Consider the following 24,725-nt stretch of genomic DNA (forward strand, 5'->3'; position numbering starts at 1 on the left):
TGCAGAAGCTTCTGCACAGAATAATTTGCAGTTTGGAGCCAAAGCTGGTCTGAGGTGTTTAGAAGTTCTGGAGAGGCCAAGGTGAGGACTGCACTGGGACCCCTGAATAACCACATGAATCCTTCAACCTACACTTTGGGCATCACAAAATAGAGAGTCAGATCCTGCTGAAGAACAAAGAAAACTTACTCTTCTATACATTTGAGAATTTCAGCTTTACTAATGCTTGCCTTGTAGCAACAATGATATAAGTCCCAGTAAGCTATTGAGTTCTGCTAAGCATAATGAATCATAAACTTAAGCATTTCTTAAAAATAATACATAGCAGAACTTGCGGGAGGGGCAAACAATGGACATCAGAGAAACAATTTGGACTCAGAACACGCATAACCAGGAAAGCACTATTCTGTCTATGTGGACTTGCACAGAGGTACCATGACATGTATGTGATTATATGTATGTTTGCTTTATTCACTATGATAAACTTTTGACAAACGTGGCAAGCTGATGGAAGGATGTAATATGCATCAAACAGAGGTCTTAATTCAAGGGATATTTGTATAATCGGCAACATGTGACAGAAACAAAAGTATCAGTGAAAAGAGAGGTTACTTACCTGTAACTCTGGTACTTCAAGTGGTCATCTGTGAATTCACACTAATGGGTTAAGTCTGTGCCTGTGCAGAGGCCTCAAAATATTCTAGAGCTGAAAGATCACTAGGACCACCACCACCCCATAGCCCACATGGTCCGCCCGTCCTAGCGATTACCTCAGTTCCCCCATGCCGCTGCTGCTCAAAGAGAGAGAGAGACATGACAGACAGAAGGGAGGACAGGCGGGAAGTGTGAATTCATAGATGACCACTAGAAGAACCAGAGTTACAGATAAGTAACCTCTCTTCTTCATGGTCTCTGTGAATGCACACTAATTGGGTGACTGACAAGCTTACCTTATAGGTGGAGGGTCATTATGGCAAGACTGAAGAGAGCACCATGTGCCGAAAACATGCATCCGCTTTGGCATGCATGTAGAAACGATAGTGGGATGCAAAGGTAGATAAAGTTGACCAAGTGGCAGCCTTGCAGATATCCTGGACTGGAACACCTCTGAGAAAGGCAGTAGATGTTACCAATGTTTTGGTGGAATGAGCCCTGACATCCAAGAAATCGTGAAACACACAAAATAAAGCAGCCTAGAATCTTTCAGTCACACAGTAAGAGATGGAAATACTGATGACCATTCAAACTAAAATAAATGGGAAAGAAGTGAAAGAAGGAAAATAAACTATTGGCTGAAAAAATTATGGAGACTGCTTAGATACATGCTGCATCCAAAATCAGAACAGCCATAATGACATCCAACTTCTCATAGGAAGGAATGAGAGAAAGATAGAATATTTCCCACCAACTATTGCAAAATAAATTTAAGAGAATTGGTTTGTCATTTCCTGGCCTCTCATCCATCTTGATATTCCATTGGCATTATATTTGCCATTCCTGAATCCTCCAGCACTGAATAAATCTTAGGGACATATATCTGTCAGATAATCAACCATTCCACATTTGATATATTCGCGAAGGCTTTCACGGCCGGGATCTAATGGTTTTTGCGGGTTTTTCAGGCTCTTTGGCCATGTTCTGAAGGTTGTTCTTCCTAACGTTTTGCCAGTCTCTGTGGCCGGCATCTTCAGAGGACAGCACTCTGTGCTCTGGTCAGAGTGCTGTCCTCTGAAGATGCTGGCCACAGAGACTGGTTAAACATTAGGAAGAACAACCATCAGAATACGGCCAAAGAGCCCGAAAAACCCACAAAAACCATTCCACATTTGAGTTCTTTAAGAAGTTTTGAATGGCTATTTATTGGACCCATGGATTCAGTTTTCTGCTGGTTAGTAAGACTGAACTTGTCATTTCACATCATTTCTATTTGCTTCCATTCCTCTGATTGCCTTCCTAAAAATGTGAATTCAGGTACGAGAGTCTTTTGTCCTACACATTTTACAGTAAAGGCAGGCATAAATAATTCATTCTGGTTCTCTGCAACTCCCATATCCTTTATTTTTTATATATAATTCAGACTTTTATTGTATCTCCTGAATACAACACACAGGCTTCAAATGTCAAGGAAGTACAAAAAAGCAAAGTCCACACGGAAAGAGGAAAGCATGGACATTCAGGCCACTGACTTGAGGAGGGATATGTTTGTTACTTCATGGATATCATCTTTGTCTGTGAACTGGGTGTTGAAAGAAGGCAAATTCAGGATGAAGCATTTCTGAAGATCCTCTAGACATTTCTTGAGAATGTCCAGTGCTTCTTCTCAGAGATACCTGGTTTGTAGTAGTGATCCAGGATGCTGAGGGTTGGGAATGCTCTATAACTATGAGCTGTGAAGGATGCCTTAGCCAAGGAAGCAAGGTGATCCATGTAATAAAGGACAGGGCCATCGTGCTCATCATAGCCTGCCAGGAGGAGGTTCATGTGATAAGGAGTCCTGCTTTGTAAATAATCAGCCAGATTTTGATGGGTGAAGTTGGCAGCTGCAGTTGGAGACAATTCATATCCATTCCTTATCTTGTAGAGCTGGAAATTTTTCTGGATGTATTCTGCAAACTTGACCATGTCACAAGCCTCTCCCCCACAAAGGAGCAGGATCTTCTCACTCATCTTGAACATCTTGTCACCACTGCGCTTCATGTGGACAATGCTGGAGGCGGTGACAATGTCGGTGGCCACCAGCACAAAATCGGGCCCTTGGATGCCAATGAGATACTCCATGCCACCTGGACAGCAGCTTAGAAGAAGGTGAAGGTGAGCTTGGCTGGTGCTGCTGAGGGAACAGCATCTAATATCTTTCTTTAGTACTTTTAAATTTTCTTTTCATTCAGTGTCCAAATCATCTCCCCAGCTAGTTACTGCTTTCGATTAAAAATATTTAAATAAAAGGGATTGTCTTAAAAACTATTTATCTATCCAGAAAAAGATGACCAATCCCAGTCAAACTGACTGAATTGGCTCAAAAGACTTCACAGGTTTAGCTTCTAAGTAAAAACTTTAATAAAACAATAAAAGATCAAGCTTTCGACAAGGAAAACACATCCTATCACCTTCAAAATTACAAATGGTATAAAATTCTTACTTGGACGCTAAACCTGCGAAGTTTTTTGAGTCAAGTCAGTCTGCTTGACTGGGATTGATCATAATTTTCTATGATGCTCTAAAAAAGCATAAAGGTTTTCATTATCTATCTATCTATCTATCTATCTATCTATCTATCTATCTATCTATCTATCTATCTATCTATCTATCTATCTATCTATCTATCTATCTATCTATCTATCTATCTATCTATCTATCTATCTATCTATCTATCTATCTATCTATCTATCTATCTATCTATCTATCTATCTATCTATCTATCTATCTATCTATCTGTTACTTAGCCTCCAGTGAGTTCAAGGAGAACCCCCTCCCCATCATCCTCAGTTTATTAACAACCTTATGAGGTAGGTGTGTTTGAAACTATAATTGACCCAAGCTAACCTTTTATGGTTTGGTGCAGAGTTGAACCTGGATTTCTCAAATCTCAGTCCAGCCATCTGACCACTATAATACACACCTAGATGACTTATGTCCAGGACACTGGGGTAGGGGAGTAAGGATACGCATGGAAAATATTTTCATCTTTCTTTCATTTCAGATCCCTAGTATATTTTTCATTTTCTTTTATACAAAATAGAAAGCCTCTTTGGGATCATTTGTTTCACATTTTCTCATTTATGTTTCTGGCTCTCCAAAACACCTAAACAACTCCTTAAAAAAACTATTCAAAAAAGCAGAGGCAAGGCAGCAGATAATCAATATACTGCAAAAGCAGACAGCAGTACAGATGAGAAAGAAAACTCAATAGAGAAAAAAACCAAAAAAGTACCAACAATTATAAAGGAATAAACAATGCTATGAATCTCATTTCAATATGTTTATTTTTTAAGTGTATGTTATAAGCTGCCTAGAGTGGTCACAATTGACTAGATAGGCGGGGTATAAATGAAATAAATAAATAAATAAATAAGTTGAAATGAAATATTGCTCCTCTAGACTTTGGCACCACAACAGAAAAAAAAAAGGCAAGGATGCAGCTAGCCAGGCAGGTACTTGTTGGCTGCCTGGAATACAGAAAGCAATCATTTCCAAGAAGAGAGAAATGCCACGCTGTGCCCAGCTAACAACAACCACTACTCATACAATCCAGTGACACTGGTCCAGTCATAAAGTCCACCCCACTGGCTCAGTTCACCCCCCTCCCGAAGCAAACAAAACAGTTTTAACTGTCTCTTCCCCGCATATACAGCTTTGACAGAATAAATGAAGCAAATAACAATTTAGAAAATATCAATTCAACAGGAAAAGGACCATGAAGGGCAAGCAAAAAGATCAGCGCGCACCACAGTGGTTTCCAGGCTGTTCTACAGATTCAAAATTCCTGCTCCACCCAGATGGCTGCTGAAAGCTCTAATGACCAGTACTGGATGAAAAAGATCTGTCAGGCACTTTGACGGTCATGTTCCCCTCTTTTTTCTCAACACGAATCAATTGTATTTTAGAGGCTTTCTTTCAGGCAACCCACAAATGAAGAAGAAACACAAAATGAGCTCTCTCATGCCTTTCTATCTGCCTGCCTTTCTTTTGCATACCAGTGGGTACAATTTATTTATTTATTTATTTATTTATTTATTTATTTATTTATTTATTTATTTATTTATTTATTTATTTATTTGCCTTTCCATTTGGGTGAGATTTCAATTTTCTGAAAGAAGTCTTGTTTTCTCTAAGAGCTTCTTGATGCTGTCCATTAACCATGGCAATGACCTCGTGAATGTGTGGCACAGAAACTTCTATCATTGTAGTTTTCTCCTTCTGATTCTGCAACCATGCCATTAAAATGGTTAACCTTAATCTACATGGCTCATGACCTGCGTTATGTGACACTTGTCCTTAACACAGCCAAGTTTTACAATGGCACCACCACAGAAAATGAGCCAAATATGAAGAGGCTCAAAGGTCTAGTTCACAAAAGCATCCTCTAAAACAGTGCTGTTATGTTTAGTATTGAGTCAGTAATAAATTTACTTAGTCTAACCTTTAACAAAAAAAAAAAAATTACAACCGTCTTTGAAAGTGAACAGGCAGCCTTCAGTTGAAATGAAATATTGCTCCTATCAGTATTAAATCCTTGCCAGACAATGACATCTCCCCAGTAGGTAAACTACCATTGGGACTGGAGTGTCTTCCCTTATTACAATGCTCTCTCCACGCCTAACCTCTGAAGCATCAAAGGGGATACATTACAAATGATCTTGTCTTCAACATAATTTAAAGCCTGCTGCCATGGCGAATGGAAAACACAGGGAGCAAAGTCTTGTCCAAATACAGAGTCAATGGCAAGTGTCAGGAGGCAAAGCCAGCTCCAGGTAATCTGATCCTTCTACACACCGTAATCTCCATTTTATTTTGCCTAATGAGGCAGGAGTTAAAACAGTGGACCTGATGAAAGTCAGATGGCAGCCCTAGAGAAGCAAACCCCCTGCTGTACTCTTGTCCCCGACACCCTTTGTTACCTCCAAGTGAGCTGAGACCAGGCTGTGAACCATGTAAATAGGTTTGCTAGGTTAATGAAAAACTGCAATGCCACTTCAGAATTTGGGCTGAAAAGTTATGCCTTCTTTGGTCCTTATGTTTTTCAATATACAGTGGTGCCTCACTAGACAGTTACCCCGCATTACAGTTTTTTCGCTAGACATTGGCTTTTTACTATCACTATAGCGATTCACAAAACAGTGATTACTATGGGGGAATTTCGCTGGACAATGTTTGGTCCCTGCTTCGCAAAACAATTTTCACTAGACAACGATTTTAACAGCTCCCTCCGCGCTCACAAAACAGGTGTTTTCGGGACCTAAGCTTCGCAAGACAGCGATTTAAACAGCTGATCGGAGATTCGCAAAGCGGCTTTCCTATGTCTGATCTTCGCTAGACAACGATGATTCTTCCCCACTGGAACACATTAAACAGGTTTCAATGCATTCCAATGGGGAAATGCTTTTCGCTAGACAATGATTTTCTAAACAGCGATTTCAGTGGAACGGATTATCATTGTCAAGTGTGGCACCACTATAATAGCCTTTTTTAGCAGACACTGGTCATCTGAATCCTAGAACTCAAGGAAGAAGCGTCAAGAAATGGTCTTTATTCCCATGACACTTTTTCTCCAAAAGCCAAAAGTGGTTTTTAAAAGAGACATCTCTCGAACATGCAGGTTTAAAGGACTGGTATAGCTCAGTGGGCTGCAACTGCAGAACAAAGGGTTGTGCCTCTTGGGAGCGGGGCCAGCCAAGATCACTCGGAGCTCATGTTGCTGACGGAGTGACATGCCCTGCCACCTGCTCTGCCTTGGGAAAACCTCCACAATCCCAGAGCACCACCAGAAGGAGGCCCTGGTAGACCATCTCTGAGTACTTTATGCTCTCTGAGGGTTGTCATCTCAAAACTGACTAGACTTTCACATTTATTGCTTATTTCTTCATTTAAGTGATGCTGTATTTTCTTTCACTAGCTGCTTTCCAAAGTCTTTCTTCCGATACCAAATATGTTTATAACACATTATCTGTTGGAGCATCTTTCCCTTAGAACATCTGCCCATTCCACTCATTCCTCATAGGCCTTGCTTCTGTGGGTGGCCATGCAGAGGGAGGCAAAGAAGAGAAAAGAAAAAGAAAAAGAAATCGTGTCTTCTCTGCTGTGGCCCCATATCTATGGAATCGGCTCTCACCAGAAGTATGTCAGGCCTCTTCTGTCCTGTCCTTTGAGATGTTAAAGAGTGTTCTCTTTTGAGAACCATTTAAAGACTCATTTAAGTTAATGGATGTCTGTGTTTCCTTTTGCCACCACTATTTGGGTTTAATGAAATGTATGTTTAGTTGTGAACATATATTTTGGTTTATGTGGGTTGATTATTCTTTGATGTAAACTATTAGAGTAGTGCTCAGCACTAAGTCAAGTGGTCTATAAATAAATAAATAAATAAATAAATAAATAAATAAATAAATAAATAAATAAATAAATACATACATACATACATACATACATACATACATACATACATACATACATACATACATACATACATACATACATACATAAATTTATGCCCAGTTCTGTCTATGCAAAGCAATTCTGAACAAGTGAAATAAGCATGTTTTGGCGAATGATGGCATTCTGATCATTTGGACAGTTCGGATAAAAGTTTTCTTTATAGGCTTGCTTAAGAATGTTGTAACATTATTTAGTGGTTCAATGGTTGAAGTCCATTATTTCTATAATTTGATATTGTCTTTAAGACTGCTTGGAGGCCTGATATTTGAAAGATCACTTCCTATACATACCTGCCCAGAATGCGAGGTCCTCAAGAGAGGCCCTGTTATGTGTCCCATCATTTCAAGAGATTTTGTTTGTGGATATGTGACACAGGGCTTTCTCAGTAGCAGCACCCCACCTATAGGAAAGTCAGCATGGCTCCATCTCCATTCAGCTTCCAAGAAACAGCTAAAACTACTGTTCTTCAGGGACTTTGGTCTCCAATTTGTTTTTGTTTTTTTGCTTCACTTCTTATTCTCATTTGTTTTCTCCATTTTTAAAGGAGAATGGTTTCGATTTGTATGTTTTTATTTTGCTTTGCATACTTTCAACTTTTACTGCAAATTCTGTTAGGAGCCCTAATGGAATAAAAGGCAATGGAAAAAAAAACTTCAAATAAATAAATAAAGAAGCCACCCAACTTCATGAGATGGCCTGAACTCAAACTTCAGAGAAGACACCAATATTATTACAAGTGACATCATTGGTGTTATTATTCTAGCCTTAGAAAATTGGGAAGACAACTTAATTAGCTTTGTAGGCGGCAGCACCCCATCTTAGCCTCTTTACTGTATCTCACCATATCAGCTCTTACCTAAGGCTTCTAGCAAAGCATAATTATGTTTGTTTTGGGTTTTTTTTAAATGAACAACATACAAAGTTTGTTTACCTAGGATTTATCATATGGAATCCAGTACTGAAAGGTAGAAAGTATCTTAAGCCTAGTAAGTCAATCTCTGTTCCAAGAAGGAACAGAATGTTCCTTCTGTTCCAGAGACTGTTATTTCTTGTCTAAACCACCCAGGATCTGCATGAGCCAAGGTCAATCTGGGGGTTTTTTGGGGGGGCTTTTTGTCCCCTCAGCAGGTGTGAGCAACCCTAAAATGAGACGTACACAAGCAAACCTGTTTCATGCCTGGAAACAAATTCTGGAGACGGCATAATTTGTTCCAGGATTTTTTTTTTCAATCTTTTCTGAGCATGATAAACCACCTGATACCAAAAACAGGTATAAAACCTTGAACACAACATTTCACTTAGTGAAATGGAGATATTTCACTAGGGCTTGGAAGCCCTATTACTTATGATAAGAACATAGGCAGAGAACGTGTGGTCCTTCATGTGATGTTCAATTAAACTGCTACCCCCCTTGATCACAGTCCATACAAGCAAAGAACCGGCATCTAACAACATCTGAGGAGCCCCAGACTCTGTATGCATGGTTTAGAACCAAAACTTTGATCCACAGATGTTTGCACATTTCATTTTCTAAAAAAACGAGGCAACATAATCAATGATTAGGAGTTCTGAGATCTGAAGTCCAAGAAACTAAGATTCAGTCAATAGTATTGTACTGCTGGTGAGAAACAAAAGTTGATTAGATGGTTGATTAGTTGATTAGCTCCCCAATAAATTCAGCATGCTGTCTCTGAATCTGGAAATCCACAGGGAAATCATAATCAAACTTCTTTTAATTAATTCTAGAAAAGGAAAGGAAACGAGAGCAAATGTGAAACCAACATAGTTCTATCTTTATTAGTGCTTAACTAACAAGGTCACTCCCCTCATTTTAATGTAATAATTCAAATACTGTCACATGCAAACTTATCTGGAAGTAGTCTCACTGAACTCAGTGGCATCGGCTTCAAGCAAATGTCTGTAGCTTGTGTATTACTAATGCATAACATTACTGCAATTAGTAATCAATAATTACCGATTACTAATTACTAACCAGAAACACTAAATTTTAAGACTATAAACTGTGTAATTTATTTTTTCATGATTTTTTAAAATAGGAAATGGGTAACTTAATGATCTGCATGCTTTTAGGAAGGAAAAATATATTTCTTATCTATTTTTATACAATAAACCAGAAATGTTCCCAGTTTGTATTCTGTTATACTATACATGTTGTCCAACAAAAGGAAAGATTTTGCAAATCTAAATGCATTTATACAGAAGACATGAAATGATCATATTTATTATTTCAGCAGAACATGCTCTTATTTGTATTGCTTTTCAGTCAATAGTTCAATAAAAATAAAGTTTAACACTATCAAAGATTTCCTCAAAAAATTATCCCTTTCTAGCACCAGGCTTGAAAACAAAAAACCAAGACTGTGTGAATTGTTCCCAGGAAAAAAAACTTGAAAATGAGATGGAGAGTGAGAGAATTTAAATAAAACTTCATTTCGCCCTTTCCACCATTATTTTTTGCAGTAACAGGGCCTGCTAAAATCTGAAAGTAATAGAAACACAGCTATTTGATGAGATAAATGAATTTATACTAAGCTTGCTTTTCCAAGATGCCCGTGGTGCAAACACTCCTAAGGGACAAAATCTAACAAGAAAAAGATGGAGCCTAAAGTCAAAGCAAACATAAAAGCATTACTTACAAAAAAAAAATCAATTACACAGTCCAATTTGTTTTTACCAGAAGGCAAAGAAAACCTGGTTAGCATGTTTCAGCATCCAAACACCTTCCCGAGATCTATGCATGTTTCACCAAACATTACATGACGGCAATTTCTAAGAAACAAACTAGCAATTAGACCCACCTGCCTAAAGAGCCTGCGCTCTGTTCACACTTCATGCAGTATCCAAAAGTGACAGCATATTAAAACGTCAATACAATATTGTTTTACAGTATATTTATAAACATTACACAATAGCATTGCAATTAAATTCACACCCAGAGCATAATGCTGTGCAGTCTGTTCCATGCAGGGAAAGAATTAGGAAATGGGTTGTCTGTAACAGAAATTACTTTTAACATATCCGCAGTGAGCACTCAACATGAATAGTGGATGAACATAAATCAATCAATAAAGGAAATACACAGTCTCTTAATATCATGAAGTTTGCCGTGATGGGAAGTAACAAAAGCAGACAAAGCTGTTCTGGTGAGGGGGTGTGGATGATGGAGAGAAGCTTGAAACAATCAAGTATGATATAACTTTGCTCTTGCATACCTCAAACCGTAACATAAATTAAAGGAAGACACTGATATATTACAGAGGCAGAGGCAATGGAGGAAACGTCTTGTGTATGGTGGTTCTAGGAAATTATAAAAATGTCCCTGCTTCTTTGGGATATTTTTCTAAAAAATAGCAGAGGTGGGACTAGAAGTGTTGATACATTCAGAGTTAATACATTCAGATGCTTATTTGGGAAGTACAGTCTCTTTCTCTTAGTTGGCTTAGTTTGCCCTTAGTACTGCCATCTTGTTGCAAAACTATATGATCCATCATTTGCAAGGAATACCCATGAGACTGTTCCCAGGAAAATGAAAATGCCAGAAATAGATGTAAACACAGGAGAAAAGGACAGAAAGAATAGCACTTGGCAGCAATAAAATTTATTTGTATGATTTCAGGGGAGGGGGTGTTAGGAGATATCTAACAAAAAAATATTATTTTCAGCCTAAAATGCAAAATGGGCAAACGTTAAGCAAAGCCCTGTTTCTTCACCATTCTCCAATTTAAAATAAAATAAAAGTATGATATACTCCTTGGAAGAGTATTCCTATGATAAAAAACCTGTAGTTCTAGAAAGTGAAGTGAAAGCTGCTCTGAAAGTACTGAGAAGAAATAAATCACTGGGGTAGATGGGATACAAATGTAACTATTTAAAGCCACAGCAACTGAATCTGTCAAAATCCTAAAAAGAGTATTCCAACAAAGCTGGAAAACAAAACAATGGCCCATAGACTAGTAGCACTCAATATACATTAAAATTCCCAAGAAAGGAGATACCAAGGAATGCAGTAACTATGGAACCATTGCTCTAATTTCTCATGCAAGCAAAGTGTCTCAACAAAGGCTTTTACTTTACATGGAGCGAGAAGTGCATGACGTTCAAGCTAGATTTTAAAAAGGAAGATACACTTAAGATTATATTGCAAATATCCACTGGCTAGCAGAGCACATCAAAGAGTTTCCTTCACCTTTCTCTATTTATCAGTGCCTGGAAATAAAATTTCCCTGATTTACAATTCCCAGAATATCCCCACCAACATGTCTAATGGCTATAATGGTCAGGGGATTGTTACATCGTGGCTTGTAACCTGCAATGGACTTTTCCTCCAGGATTTGGTCTAATCCCCTTTGAAAGGCATCTAGGCCAGATGCCACCACCACATTCTGTGGCAAGGAGTTCCACAGATTAACAACACACTGGGTAAAGAAATATTTTCTTTTCTCTGTTCTCACTCTCCCAACACTCAATTGGAATGGATGTCCCCTGGTTCTGGTATTGCATGAGAGGGAAAAGAGCTTCCCTCTATCCATTTTATCCACCCCCTGCATAGTTTTCCAGGATCTTACTCTTTCTGATCATAGCTGTGCCACTGGTTATGTCAAAATAAATGCCCAGATCTACTAACATCCCAGACGTCTTACTTCCATTGCTGCCTTCACCAGCAGCCCTAGATCTGTGCACACAAGGCCAGATTTCCATGGCTCAGGCCTAGTCACATTAATGGAACAGATCTTGTTTTGGGAACTACAACTCTCATAATCCCCAAACATAACAGCCAATGGAGAAGGAAGAGGAGAAAGATAATTAAAGACTTGATATAAACCTTCTCCAAATTAGCCCCTTCCTTTTTGAAAAAAAAAAAGCTGTGCATGGAGAAATGATTCTTTTTGGATTGCAACCTGGACTTGCTGACTGGGAAGTCTAGGCACTATAATCCAGAAGTAATTTTTCTATGCTCGATGTCTAGGATTTTGCAACCATCATGAGACACTGATGGTGGATCTCTGATTAACTTTATTCCTATACAATGTTAATATGACATCTATGGACATGAGGCATATTAAATATGGCAATTAAAATAGTTGAGGAATCACACAGCACTGTCTATAAAGCATAACTTGTATTGCCGTTCTTTCACCAAGCAGCCTTTTATAATTATAAAGAGATAAAAAACATTGTTAGTACTTCGTTGGAAACATTTGTGTCTTCTCTTGAGAAATGAATAATAAAAATGGAACTCTCTCTTGCCAAGAACACACTAAAGATGGTATTTTTTTTTATTCGTAAGCTGCTCACTGAGCAGATTCTTGTTTCTCAAAAGCCCCTCTAGGCCTAGAATACACAGCGTCACATCTGCTAGCGCAAACACTCAGAAAGCTCATAAAGCAAGATATTATCTGACTTGTTATTTATTTACAGAATTGATTTGGCAACCATTAGCTTAATGCAGTTATTTTTAGGGCCTCATTTAAATACAGCATCATAGCCTACTTTTTATGAGAATTATTGGCAATGCTACAGTTACACAGCACTTCAAGCATCTGCGGCTGTCTTCTTTTGTATGAGCAATTTCTAATTGCCAGTGAAAACACACACACATACACACACACAGAGTAAGCTATTTCTCATCTCCACGGATATGTTAAATATACCTGTATATTATCTTGCATTAGTTTAGATTCATGGAGTAGGGTAGGGAGTTAAATATAGGGAGTTCTGTATTATCTTTAGAACAAAGTGGTTCCTAGGTTATTTAATTCAGGCATGTTCCATTGCCGGTTAGAAATCAGGTATGGCAGTGGTCTAACTCTGAATTTCTGTCCATGGGTAAGGAACTAAGCATGACCACAGCCTATCCCAGCTGTGACTTAACACTTTATATCACCAACAAATTATTAACATCTGTTAATAGCTCACCCAATTCATTCTATTGAAATGTTCTCTTGGGTGCACCATGGATGTCTCCAACTTCATTCTATTTAACCTCTCCCAGCTGCTTGATCTTCCTTTTAAATATTTCTTTTAAAAATGTATACCTAACAACAATAAAAGGACCACCTGTTCCATTTTAGTTAGGCTGCCGTGATTCTTTTGCATCTGCTCAGTTCCCTACCACATTCCCATTTAAAACAAAAAACTAAAACAAAACAAAACCATGTATTTTTCTTGTAAGTATAATACACTGTATTTTCCACTAACACTTCCCTTTCCAAATATGTTTTATGATTTCCTATTACACCGGGCTTTGAAAGAGAGAGAGAGAGGCTGAAAGAATGAAATATCTTAAACTACAAAAACATCACCATCATTTTAGAACCAAAGAGTATAAGGAAGTATTATTTCAGAAAGGCTGAAAAGTTAATATACGAAATTATAAACAACTACTTGAAATAGTAAAATGGACATTTAATTGAAAAACTGTGGAAGGAGCATATTTTAATTTTAAGTGAGCCAAGTACTGTGGTTCGCTCACTTTTACGATGTTTAGTTGAGAGTGAGTGTCTGGGATTGTATTCTACATCAACTGTGACACATTATTACCTACACTTGCTCTGTTTTATAACTGATGTGATTAGTCTCCTCCAGCACCACAATTCAAAAGCATCAATTCTTTGGTGGTCAGCCTTCTTTATAGTCCAGCTCTCACTTCCATACATCACTACAGGAAAAAAACATAGCTTTGACTATGTTGGCAAGGTGATGTCTCTGCTTTTTAAGATGCTGTCGAGATTTGTCATCGCTTTCCTCCCAAGAAGCAGCCGTCTTTTAATTTCGTGGCTGCTGTCACTATCTGCAATGATCATGGTGCCCAAGAAAGTAAAATCTGTCACTGCCTCCACATCTTCCCCTTCTATTTGCCAGGAGGTGATGGGGCCAGGGGTCATGATCTTAGTTTTTTTGATGTTGAGCTTCAGACCATTTTTTGTTCTCTCCTCCTTCACCCTCATTACGAGGTTCTTTAATTCCTCCTCACTTTCTGCCATGAGAGTGGTTTCATCTGCATATCTGAAGTTATTGATATTTCTTCCGGCTATCTTGATTCCGGCTTGGGATTCCTCCAGTCCAGCCTTTTGCATGATGTATTCTGCATATAAGTTAAATAAGCAGGGAGACAATATACAGCAGTGTCGTACTCCTTTCCCAATGTTGAACCAATCAGTTGTTTCATATCCAGTTCTAACTGTTCCTTCCTGTCACACATATAGATTTCTCAAGAGATAGATAAGGTGGTCAAGCATTCCCATTTCTTTAAGAACTTGCCATAGTTTGTCGTGGTTGACACAGTCAAAGGCTTTTGCATAATCAATGAAACAGAAGTAGATGTTTCTCTGGAACTCTCTGGCTTTCTCCATAATCCAGCATGTTAGCAATTTGGTCTCTAGTTCCTCTGCTGCTTCAAAATTCAGCTTGTACTACTCGGTCCACATACTGCTGAAGCCTGCCTTATAGGATTTTGGGAATAACTTGCCAAGCGTATGAAATGTAGTTGGAGCATTCTTTGGCACTGCCCTTCTTTGGGATTGGGATGTAGACTGATATTTTCCAGTCCTGTGGCCACTGCTGAGTTTTCCAAACTTGCTGGTATATTGATTGTAGCACCTTTACAGCTTCATTTTTTAAGATTTTAAATTATTTGACTGGAATGTCATCACCTCCACTGGCCTTGTTGTTAGACATGCTTTCTGAGGCCCACTTGACTTCACTCTCCAGGATGTCTGGCTCAAGGTCAGCATCCACACTATTTGGGTTGTCTGCGACATCCAGATATTTCTGGTATAATTCCTCTGTGTATTCTTGCCACATCTTCTTGATGTCTTCTGATTCTGTGAGGTACCTGCCATTTTTGTCCTTTATCATGTCCATCTTTGCACAAAATGTTCCTTTCATATATCCAATTTTCTTGAACAGATCTCTGGTTTTTCCCTTTCTGTTATTTTCCTCTATATCTTTGCACTGTTCATTTAAGAAGGCCCTCTTGACTCTCCTTGCTATACTTTGGAACTCTGCATTCCATTTTCTGTAACTTTCCCTATCTCCCTTGCATTCTGTTTCCCTTCTCTTCTCTGCTATTTGTAAAGCCTCGTTGGACAGCACTTTGCTTTCTTGCATTTCCTTTTCTTTGGGATGGTTTTTGTTGCTGCCTCCTGTAGAATGTCACAAGCCTCCATCCATAGTTCTTCAGGCACTCTGTCCACCAAATCTAGTTCCTTAAATCTGTTCTTCACTTCCACTGTGTATTCATAAGGGATTTGGTTTAGATTACACCTGACTAGCCCAGTGTTTTTCCTACTTTCTTCAGTTTAAGCTTGAGTTTTACTATAAGAAGCTGATGATCAGAGCCACAATCAGCTCCAGGTCTTGTTTTTGCTGACTGTATAGAGCTTCTCCATCTTTGGCTGCAGAGAACATATACAATCTTATTTTGGTATTGTCCATCAGGCACTCTGTCTACCAAATCTGAGATGAGATGATACATTCACATGAAAATAAGGTCAGGTACAAATCATATCTTCCATGAGAAAGGTCAGGTACAAATCATATCAACAAATCTGTACTTTCAAGAGTTTATTCATGGAGACACCTTATTTCTTTGCCAAAAAATGCATACTTACAGGAAGTAAAGTATATCTTTCATTTTTTCCACTCAAAGTGTTTATTGAAAAGCATACTGTTCTGAAGTGCTTTCTTGAGTTTGCAAACAGTACTCTCTCTGTTGTAGACAGAAGGATACTGGGAAACAACAATATCATTAGGCTTGATGGTATTATACAGTCTAGAAGTTGCCAACACCCCAATCTCATCCACTGCTAGTACTACCATCATCATCTTAGAACTGCAGAGCTGGAAGGGAACCTATGGATCACCAAGTCCAGCCTCTGTCAAGGAAGCGCAGTTGGGAACTGAATTCCCAATCCTTGGCTCTGCAGCCAGACATTCTAAATACAGAAAGTTGCCTTACATTGACTCATATCCAGAGCCTGGTAGTAACTCATTTTTAAGAAGTTGCATTTTGCAGTAAGAATCTAGCATTAAGTTACTCTTTCAACTGTAATGGCTGCAAGAAGCTAGCATGAAGTCATTTTTTTTACCTGTAATACTTTTCAATGGGACATCTGCCTGTTAATCTGCCTGGTGTAAAAGGGTTGGTTGGTCTGAAAGCAGGAGAAAGATGGGGGACAAATCACACGTTTGCCTTATTTTGCTCAGCTGCCTCACTAAGTCCCTTTCAGTTTGAGGTGTTGGAAGGATCATTCAGAAGAACAAGAGAAGAGGAATTCAATGCTAGGGATTGAGCAAATCAAAGCAAAGTCAGCCCTGGAGGACAAAGACAAGCAGGAAGGAAGTGAATTGAGGTAGGATGAGAGTGTTGGGCTGGGAGATTGTTGTAGCTAGTCCAAATGAAACAGAACCCTTGTTTCCCATGGTAAGCTATTTCAACTTGGGAGTTCACCAAGTCCTTTTTAAAAGGGTAATGTGGAAGGATCTTTTCAGTTTTGGCTTTTTCCTTTTTGCCAGTTTGTCTCCTTCTGTCCTATCTCTTGAGCTGCACTCTAAAGCTAATCATGAAATGATGATGGTCATTAACCCCTGAATGGAAGGTGTGACCACACTAGCAAGCCAAATCAAGGCAATTTGGCTTTGATTCACAGCCTATTTCACGCTTCTGCTCGGATTAGGAGATCACACAGAGACTGTGGATTGTTCCAGAGTCAGTGTCCACACTGGCCCCTCCATTTCATGTGACCTCCCCCTTCCTTTGACTTCCACTCTGTCAATCCTCAGCTCTTCTTTTATTGTAAAGCCAGGGGGCTGTTTAAAGTGTTCCTTGGCGTTCTGGAAACGGAACAGATTTCGAACATTATTCAGAACGTATTTTATTTGTTTTCTGCAGGTGTAAAATGGATGAATTTACTCTTTTTAAAAAAACAGTTGACACTACATAAAGGCCAATCTGAATCACTTCGGCTTCTGACATACATTTTTCCCCTCTGTTGCTGTGGGCTTCCAGGTTTTTTTCAAGTTGGAATAATTCGAATGGACATCTACCTGTCTAATCGTTTAATTTGTTCTCTAAAAGGATGATTATGAGTGATATTCTGGTGGGGGTGATGTTGTGGACAGTGGGAAACTGTCATGTTCCCTCCCCCCATGTGATTTTTCTCTCTAGGCACCTTGAAGTTTTTTTTTTTTAAGATTAAACATCCACACAAGTAAAGGTTAATTTGCCTGCCTAGCTCATGGCAGACTTTAAAGCATTTGTAGGTAATGCTGACTATTAGGAAGCAAGCTCTCCCTGATAGGCCACCTGTAATAATTTCAGTGTCCTTTACTTGTACTCCTTTCTTCTTGCACATGCTGATTTTTTCTGATTAGATATAAGAATATAGCAGCAGCGTCTCATCCTATATGCACAATGGAGAATCTCATTGTCATTACAAACCCATGGTAATTTTATATTCTTCTGTGGAAGTAAATTGATTCTCCCCATTCATCAAAAACCTAGAGTATAAGTATTATAATTGAAATAAAGTATTATTGAGAGAGGTGGGGTCAATTTTCTGAATGGAAATATAGCCAAAACCCATTCTAGAGAACACCTCCTGTGATTGTCCTTTGCGTTTTCTGTAGATTAATTTTCAGTGGAGAACTTGGGTTTGGGATAGGTGGAGGGAGAGTAATACATCTTGGAATCCCAGTATTTTCCCTATGAAAGAGTTCAGCACATTGCTCATATACTGGATGAAACAGAACATACAGTTTACTCTAGTACCACAAATCAGTATTTTTAAAAAAAATTGGGGGAGGGGAGAGCAACGACTCTGCAATTTCCACAATGAGGTCTGTAACTGCCACATTCTGGTAACTATAGAACTCTAGTTCATCAACTGCAAAAAAGTTTTCCCCATTTTTCAGGCAGATTCCCAAGTTATCTCACCAGAGATATGAAGACAAGCAAATAAACTACACCACCATGTGCTTTTTAAAAGACATAATTTTAAATGTGGATGGCAGAAACAAACTTTCAGACTCTTGAAAATCACCAGTGGTATGTTGTGGGAATCATGCTGATGTAGAAGGATTAAATAAGATTTGCCAGTAACAGAAACACAACCAAGAATTAATATGCTAGTACATCAAAGGTGTATTTGTTCAGGTGCAAATGTTTGTGTTGAAGAACAGAGCTTCTAGAGCTTGTTTTCCAAAACAATATAAATTATGTTACATAACAATACTTGTAGAAGCAGTAGCCATGTTAGTCTGTTCAACCATTATAGGTGAAAACAAATAAGAATAAAGAGTAAAAAAAAACATGTGGTGGCACTTTAAAGACTAACTTTTCTGTTTTTTGATTGTTTAATGTGAGCTTTCATGGACAACTCCACTTCATCAGACATGATAGATAACAATGTTATTCATGTTAGAATATGATAAATGGCAACAGTATTTACTGGAAATTGTTAACATGGTAGTGTTAGAGTATAATAAATGTTTTATTCAGCAGGGTTTCCAAAGCAAATTAAATATTTCAACATATATAATAGGAAACAATGGTTGCAATTCCATGAGACGGTTCCACCAATGAAAATGCTTCCATCAGTTGAAGGAGAAATGCAGTGATCTTTCTCTCTGATGGCAACTCCTGTAGCACCAAAACCAGATCTGGAAAGCTGGGAACCTCTACAAAACGGGTTTCAGGCAGGACAGAAGGATGTAGAGGTAGTGAAGAAATTTATCAAGACACCCATTCTAGTATGTATTCTTTTGCAGCAAAAACTAAAAGAGCTTTCTGGCTGCTTAAAGACTATCAAGTTTTGTTTGGCATACATTTCTGTGGACTGTAGATCACAGTGCATCAGATGAAGTGGGCAATGGTCCATGAATGTTTATGCCAAAGAAAACCAACCAGTCTTTAAAGTGCAACAGGATACATTGTTTTAGCCATTACTTGATACACCCATATTAATTTCTAACAGATCTTAAGTGGGAGTAAACATAAAGACCTTTCAAACATATTCACACTCAAATTATGGGAAGTGTCTCCTATACAAAATCTAAAACAAATGATTTGTAAGAAAACTGTCAAACTTTGCCTGAAATCCTACACATTTACTTAAATCAAGTAATGAATTGAGATTTACTCTCGAGTAAGCTTGTATAGGATTGCACTGTTAAGCACCATGTTCTAAGTGTTAAGAGCAGGCACTGAGCTAAAAACTCTCATCGTGAACTATAAGGACACCTAAAAATGCTAATAAGAATAAAAAGTCTTCAGTTTGGCACAGGAATTATGAATTAGACTCATTATCTACAATAAACCATATTTAACTAGACCAACAAAGGAAGACATTGTTAGCAAATGAGAAACAAGGGGATCTCAGATAGCAATAATCATCTTTAACTAGAGTATTTTTAAAGACTAGGTATAAAATAAATTTTAGCAGGAATGACTTGAAAATGCACAAGAATCAAAGAGAAATTAATGATATATAAGGAAAACATTCTTACTAATCAACAGCTGGAAAGAGATCAGAAACACATGATGCCCTAATAAGACCAAAATGTCAGAAAATTAGGACACAGGAATGAACTGGACAAGCACAGCCAGTGGAGAAATGTGAGATTAATCTTTCACTTGAAATGGGCTCCTGCTACAGAACACATTGAGTGGTGCTTGTTTTTCATCCAGTCCAAGAGATTTTTGAACTAGAGTGTTGTTTTAGTTAATAGGCAGTAGCAAGCTGTGAAACCTAACTGTTCAAACCCTCCCAGCAATTTGGAATGTTTGCCGACACCTAATGTGATGTGGTTGAAATGTAACAAGGTGGTGTTCTCCATGCAGGCCAGGGTTACTTCATTACTGTGTCTCTCTGCTCGCCCTCATTCTTAAGTTACCTTTCAATCCAAAATATGTTTATCCTAGATCCAAGCTAAACAGACAACAAATTCACATTATGTCCTTGCTGAGTCATGACCACTCAGAAATCACTTATCTTGCCAGGCTAGTTTCCGCCAGGGATGTGCAATGGGCAGCCCTTTCTCCACCCCCACCCCCACCCCGTATTTCTGCTTCCTCCCTCCTCCTTTCTTCATGCTTAGCGATCCTCAAATCTTTTTCCAGGTGTGAAAGGGAAAGTATGTTTTATAAAAAGCAGCAGACATCCCACACACCCCTTATTTTGCCCATCTGCAAACAAACAAGCCACGAAGAGGGTTATTTTGTTGGTTTTTAAAAATAAAAAATCAAGCTGCAATCATCCTAATTTTAGGACTGATACAACTGCACTTGTGCTCCTTGGGGCAGCTTGTGCCTTTTGGGCACCAAAATAAGCTAAACTCTACATGTGAACTCTAGTAAAAGCCCCAGGGAATGTCTTGGCATTCTGAAGAGGAAAATGTTGCATCTCTATCCCAACTTCGTTTCGCCCAAGTCCTTGCAGGACAGCAAGTTGGTTATGTTATCACTCCAGAACTTACCAGAAAAGGCTCGGTTTTAGTGGGTGAAAACAGTATTTGTGAAGATGGATCCTATCTCAACATGTTATTTCAAAATAAATGTGCATGAGATAATTGTCAGGCATTTAGAAAGATTTAGAACTGGAATGTGTTCAGCAAATTTCTAAAAAGTAAACAGAAATAATCTATTCATTTGTTTGTTTGCTTCTTATTTAAATTACTGCCAGAACAATCATTTACTCACTGATTGAATTTGCCAATATGGCTTTGGGCCAGTTTAAAAGAAGCCCAACTGAGGGCAAATGTAAGCCTCCTGCTTGTTCAGCAACACTGAGCTTTCATTTTCAGGAAATGTAATACTAGGAAATCTGGACTGTCCACATAATTGTAAATAGAAATACAATGCAGAAGAAAGAGAAAGTACAATGTACATCCATATAAATATTTACAAATGTATTTATTATTACATTTATTTTTCCTGGTCCATTCCTCATTAGACTATTTGTTAGTATCTTTTAGCTGCTGATTGCTGCTGTGTGTTATTGGAGGCATTACAAAGGAAACCACAGAATTAGACATTCTATGCATACTCTATACATATTTTGGACGTTTAGCATCAGAACTAAAGGCCAGTATTCTGTTGCACAGCTCCGTCTGCACAGTGGGGATGTCATTATTGTAAGCAGCAGACTTCCTTAATTCCAGGTTGTGCACAAGTTGTAAAAAAAATGGCATGAATCCTAAAATAAAAAAGAGATTCTTAATGGCATCCCAATATGCCATTGACTACGATATCATTCCCATTGCACGGGTGGAGTGGCACAACAGGATGCCTGCCAAAGTCTCATTTGTCAAAATGTAAAAGTGAGGCACTGAGTAGCCAAAATTAGAACCCAACCTGGTGAGATGGAAGTGGGTTGGGCATTTATTTCTCCAAATGAACATTGGGATATGTCTTTACATTGAAAGGAACATGTCAGTGAGAGTAGCTAACTTCTCCTTTGACTTGTCCATCCCATTAATTGCCTGAAACATTTTGTTTTTTCTCACCTTAGCTCTGATGTGAGAAGTGAACCTGATGAGGGAAACAATTCGTTGAAGATTGCAGGGCATTAAGACACTGGTTCTTAACCTTGGGTTACTCAGGAGTTTTGGACCGCAACTCCCAGAAGCCTTCACCACCAGCTGTCCTGACTGGGGTTTCTGGGAGTTGCAGTTCAAAAGCATCCGAGTAACAAAGGTTAAGAACCACTGCATTAAGACAGGTGAGCAGAAGGGATTAGCTTTCTTGATCCACACAATCCTTTACAAGCTGTCCTGAGCACAGTAACGGTGTGTGGGGGGGACAGGACGATGAGACATGAATCAAATGGATAAAGAAGAAATAAATTTGTGAGAACTGGCTGGAGGACTTGGATAATTAGATAACAGAAGTCCTATTAAGGCTTTGGGGAAAGGAGTGATTTAAATATGTGAAGAGAGAAAAAGTGCTAGCTCCATCCCTTCTGTTGTCATGGAGACAGACACTTTGAAGGAAACCTCTGTTATGTGTGAAATTTCTCCACATGATTGGGGACCATTAAAATGTAGGGTCCCTGGTTATGTGGAGAGGCTTCTCCTGCAGCAAAGGCCTTCCTCTTAAAACTGTTACTCTCCATGAAAATGGAGGGAGTACAAGTCACCTTCTTGCTCCTGATGCCTGAATAGGGATCTGTCATGAATAGGGTGGCCCCTAACTCAAGCAAGTGAGGTGTCTTACCTTGAGGTCACAGAATGGACCTAGTCCAGGATCATGAGGTACTGATCCCATGAATACAGTAATAGACAGACAGACAGACAGACATTCCTAACCCATGTGGCATAAGTAAATAAGGCAGTCCTTCATAAATTTAATTTGGGCATTAAGGGCATATTTGATTCTTTATCTGAAAACAATGGGACTTTAATTTGTTTAGCTTTGATAAGACCAGAATATCAGTGTGACTGAAAAAGAATCCTGAAAAATCAGTAGAAATCTAAATTTTTAGTAGAAACTTTAATTTTCCATTTCTAAGTTAGCAGTGTAAATTTTAACACTATTTCAGTGGGCTGTTGTTTTTCTGAAAAAGTATGTAATAAAATCATTAATCAAAGCCCATACACACTTTGATTAATGTAGACAATTTCTGCCAGAATCTGTAAATTGAAAAACTTAAACAAGAACTTAAAACCCATTTTGAGGCATTTTTAATGGTGGCTGTTATTTCATTGGCTGGCACATGAAGTGCAGAATCCTTTTGGATGTAAAAGAAAAGCTGTTCTTTTTAAACTTATCCCCACTCAACTTCCCAAAATACAAACGTTAAGAAGAAGAAGAAGAAGAAGAAGAAGAAGAAGAAGAAGAAGAAGAAGAAGAAGAAGAAGAAGAAGAAACCAAGTGATGACGATGATGTTTGATCATTTCACTCAAAACATGTGTTTTTTCCTTAGGTGAGTCTTTATACTTTTTAGTGCTTACTGGCACATACTCAATTACGACAAGGCTGTATATTGTCTCCATGCTTATTTAACTTATATGCATAATATATCATGGGAAAGGCAGGACTGGATGAATCCCAAACTGGAATTAAGATAGCCAGAAGAAATATCAACAACCTCCAATATGCAGATGATACCACTCTGATGGCAGAAAGTGAGGAGGAATTAAAGAACCTCGTAATGAGGGTGAAAGAGGAGAGCGAAAAATTGGTCTGAAGCTCAACATCAAAAAAACTAAGATCATGGCCACTGGTCCCATCACCTCCTGTCAAATAGAGGGGGAAGATATGGAGGCAGTGACAGATTTTACTTTCTTGGGTTCCATGATCACTGCAGATGGTGACAGCACACATGAAATTAAAAGATTCCTGCTTCTTGGGAGTAAAGCGATGACAAACCTCGACAGCATCTTAAAAAGCAGAGACATCACCTTGCTGACAAAGGTCTGCATAGTCAGAGCTATGGTTTTTCCAGTAGCGATGTATGGAAGTGAGAGCTGGACCATAAAGAAGACTGACCACCGAAGAATTGATGCTTTTGAATTGTGGGGCTGGAGGAGACTCTTGAGAGTCCCCTGCACTGCAAGGACAACAAACCTATCCATTTTGAAGGAAATCAACCCTGAGTGCTCACTGGAAGGACAGATCCTGAAGCTGAGACTCCAATACTCCGGCCATCTCATGAGAAGAGAAGACTCCCTGGAAAAGACCCTGATGTTGGGAAAGTGTGAAGGCAAGAGGAGAAGGGGACGACAGAGGACGAGATGGTTGGACAGTGTCACTGAAGCTACCAGCATGAATTTGAACCAACTCTGGGAGGCAGTGGAAGACAGGAAGGCCTGGCGTGCTCTGGTCCATGGGGTCACGAAGAGTCGGACATGACGTAATGACTAAACAACAACAACAGAACTCTATTACTTTAGGTATAGAGGTGATTTTCTTCATGCTCCTTCATGAGGGAGGGGGAGAGAGATCTGAGGGTGAGGGATGGATGTGGTTTGTTTAGGAGGGTGCACCATCTACACCATCGTCCATGGATAATCCAGCAAGAAAGAAAAACCTCTGTGGTGCCTCCTTTCCTTGTTGATGCCCTAAGAACATGTTTGTTTTGCTTAATATTTAATCCAGGCCTGCTCCCCTCCTCTCCAAAATGACCCTGTACAGGCCTGAAAGGTAGCTAGTATGGAACCACCCAACTGGCATTTGCAAATATAAGTTTAAAGAACTCTCATTTTCACTGACTTCGAAAAACAAAACTGGCTGTGTTGGGTCACATTTACCATCAATATTATTTTATTTCTAAGGCAATATGACATGTCTCCTTTCAAGTCAAAACATTACTTCAGATGATAAATATGGATGGAAAGAAAATCTAACCATGCTGTGCTCCCTTCCTCCTCACCCTTTTTATTAGAATAGGATCTCATACTGTCATATGAAGAGCACATTTTATAAAGAAGTATTTAGCACCTCCAGATGACCTCCAAGCAGAAATGCATCATGCTATTCAAATTCTGCCTGTCAAACGCTATGAAAAACAGTAAGTAAATATAAATGCCATTAAAGGGAGAAGTTATCTTA

At 38.7% G+C, this 24,725-nt stretch overlaps 1 protein-coding gene and 1 pseudogene across 2 annotated transcripts in view; both read right to left on the reverse strand.

Annotated features, from left to right (window-relative positions):
• The window catches only part of SLC25A21 (solute carrier family 25 member 21), a 359,073-nt gene that overhangs the window by 144,274 nt on the left and 190,074 nt on the right, over positions 1 to 24,725 (reverse strand). The window lies entirely within an intron of this gene.
• Positions 1,981 to 24,620, reverse strand: LOC144588922 (proteasome subunit beta type-2 pseudogene; annotated as a pseudogene). Its single transcript, XR_013544683.1, has one exon. The product of XR_013544683.1 is annotated as a proteasome subunit beta type-2 pseudogene (transcript).

Source organism: Pogona vitticeps, chromosome 1 (genome assembly GCF_051106095.1).
Source record: "Pogona vitticeps strain Pit_001003342236 chromosome 1, PviZW2.1, whole genome shotgun sequence".
NCBI classification, from domain to species: Eukaryota; Metazoa; Chordata; class Lepidosauria; order Squamata; family Agamidae; genus Pogona; species Pogona vitticeps.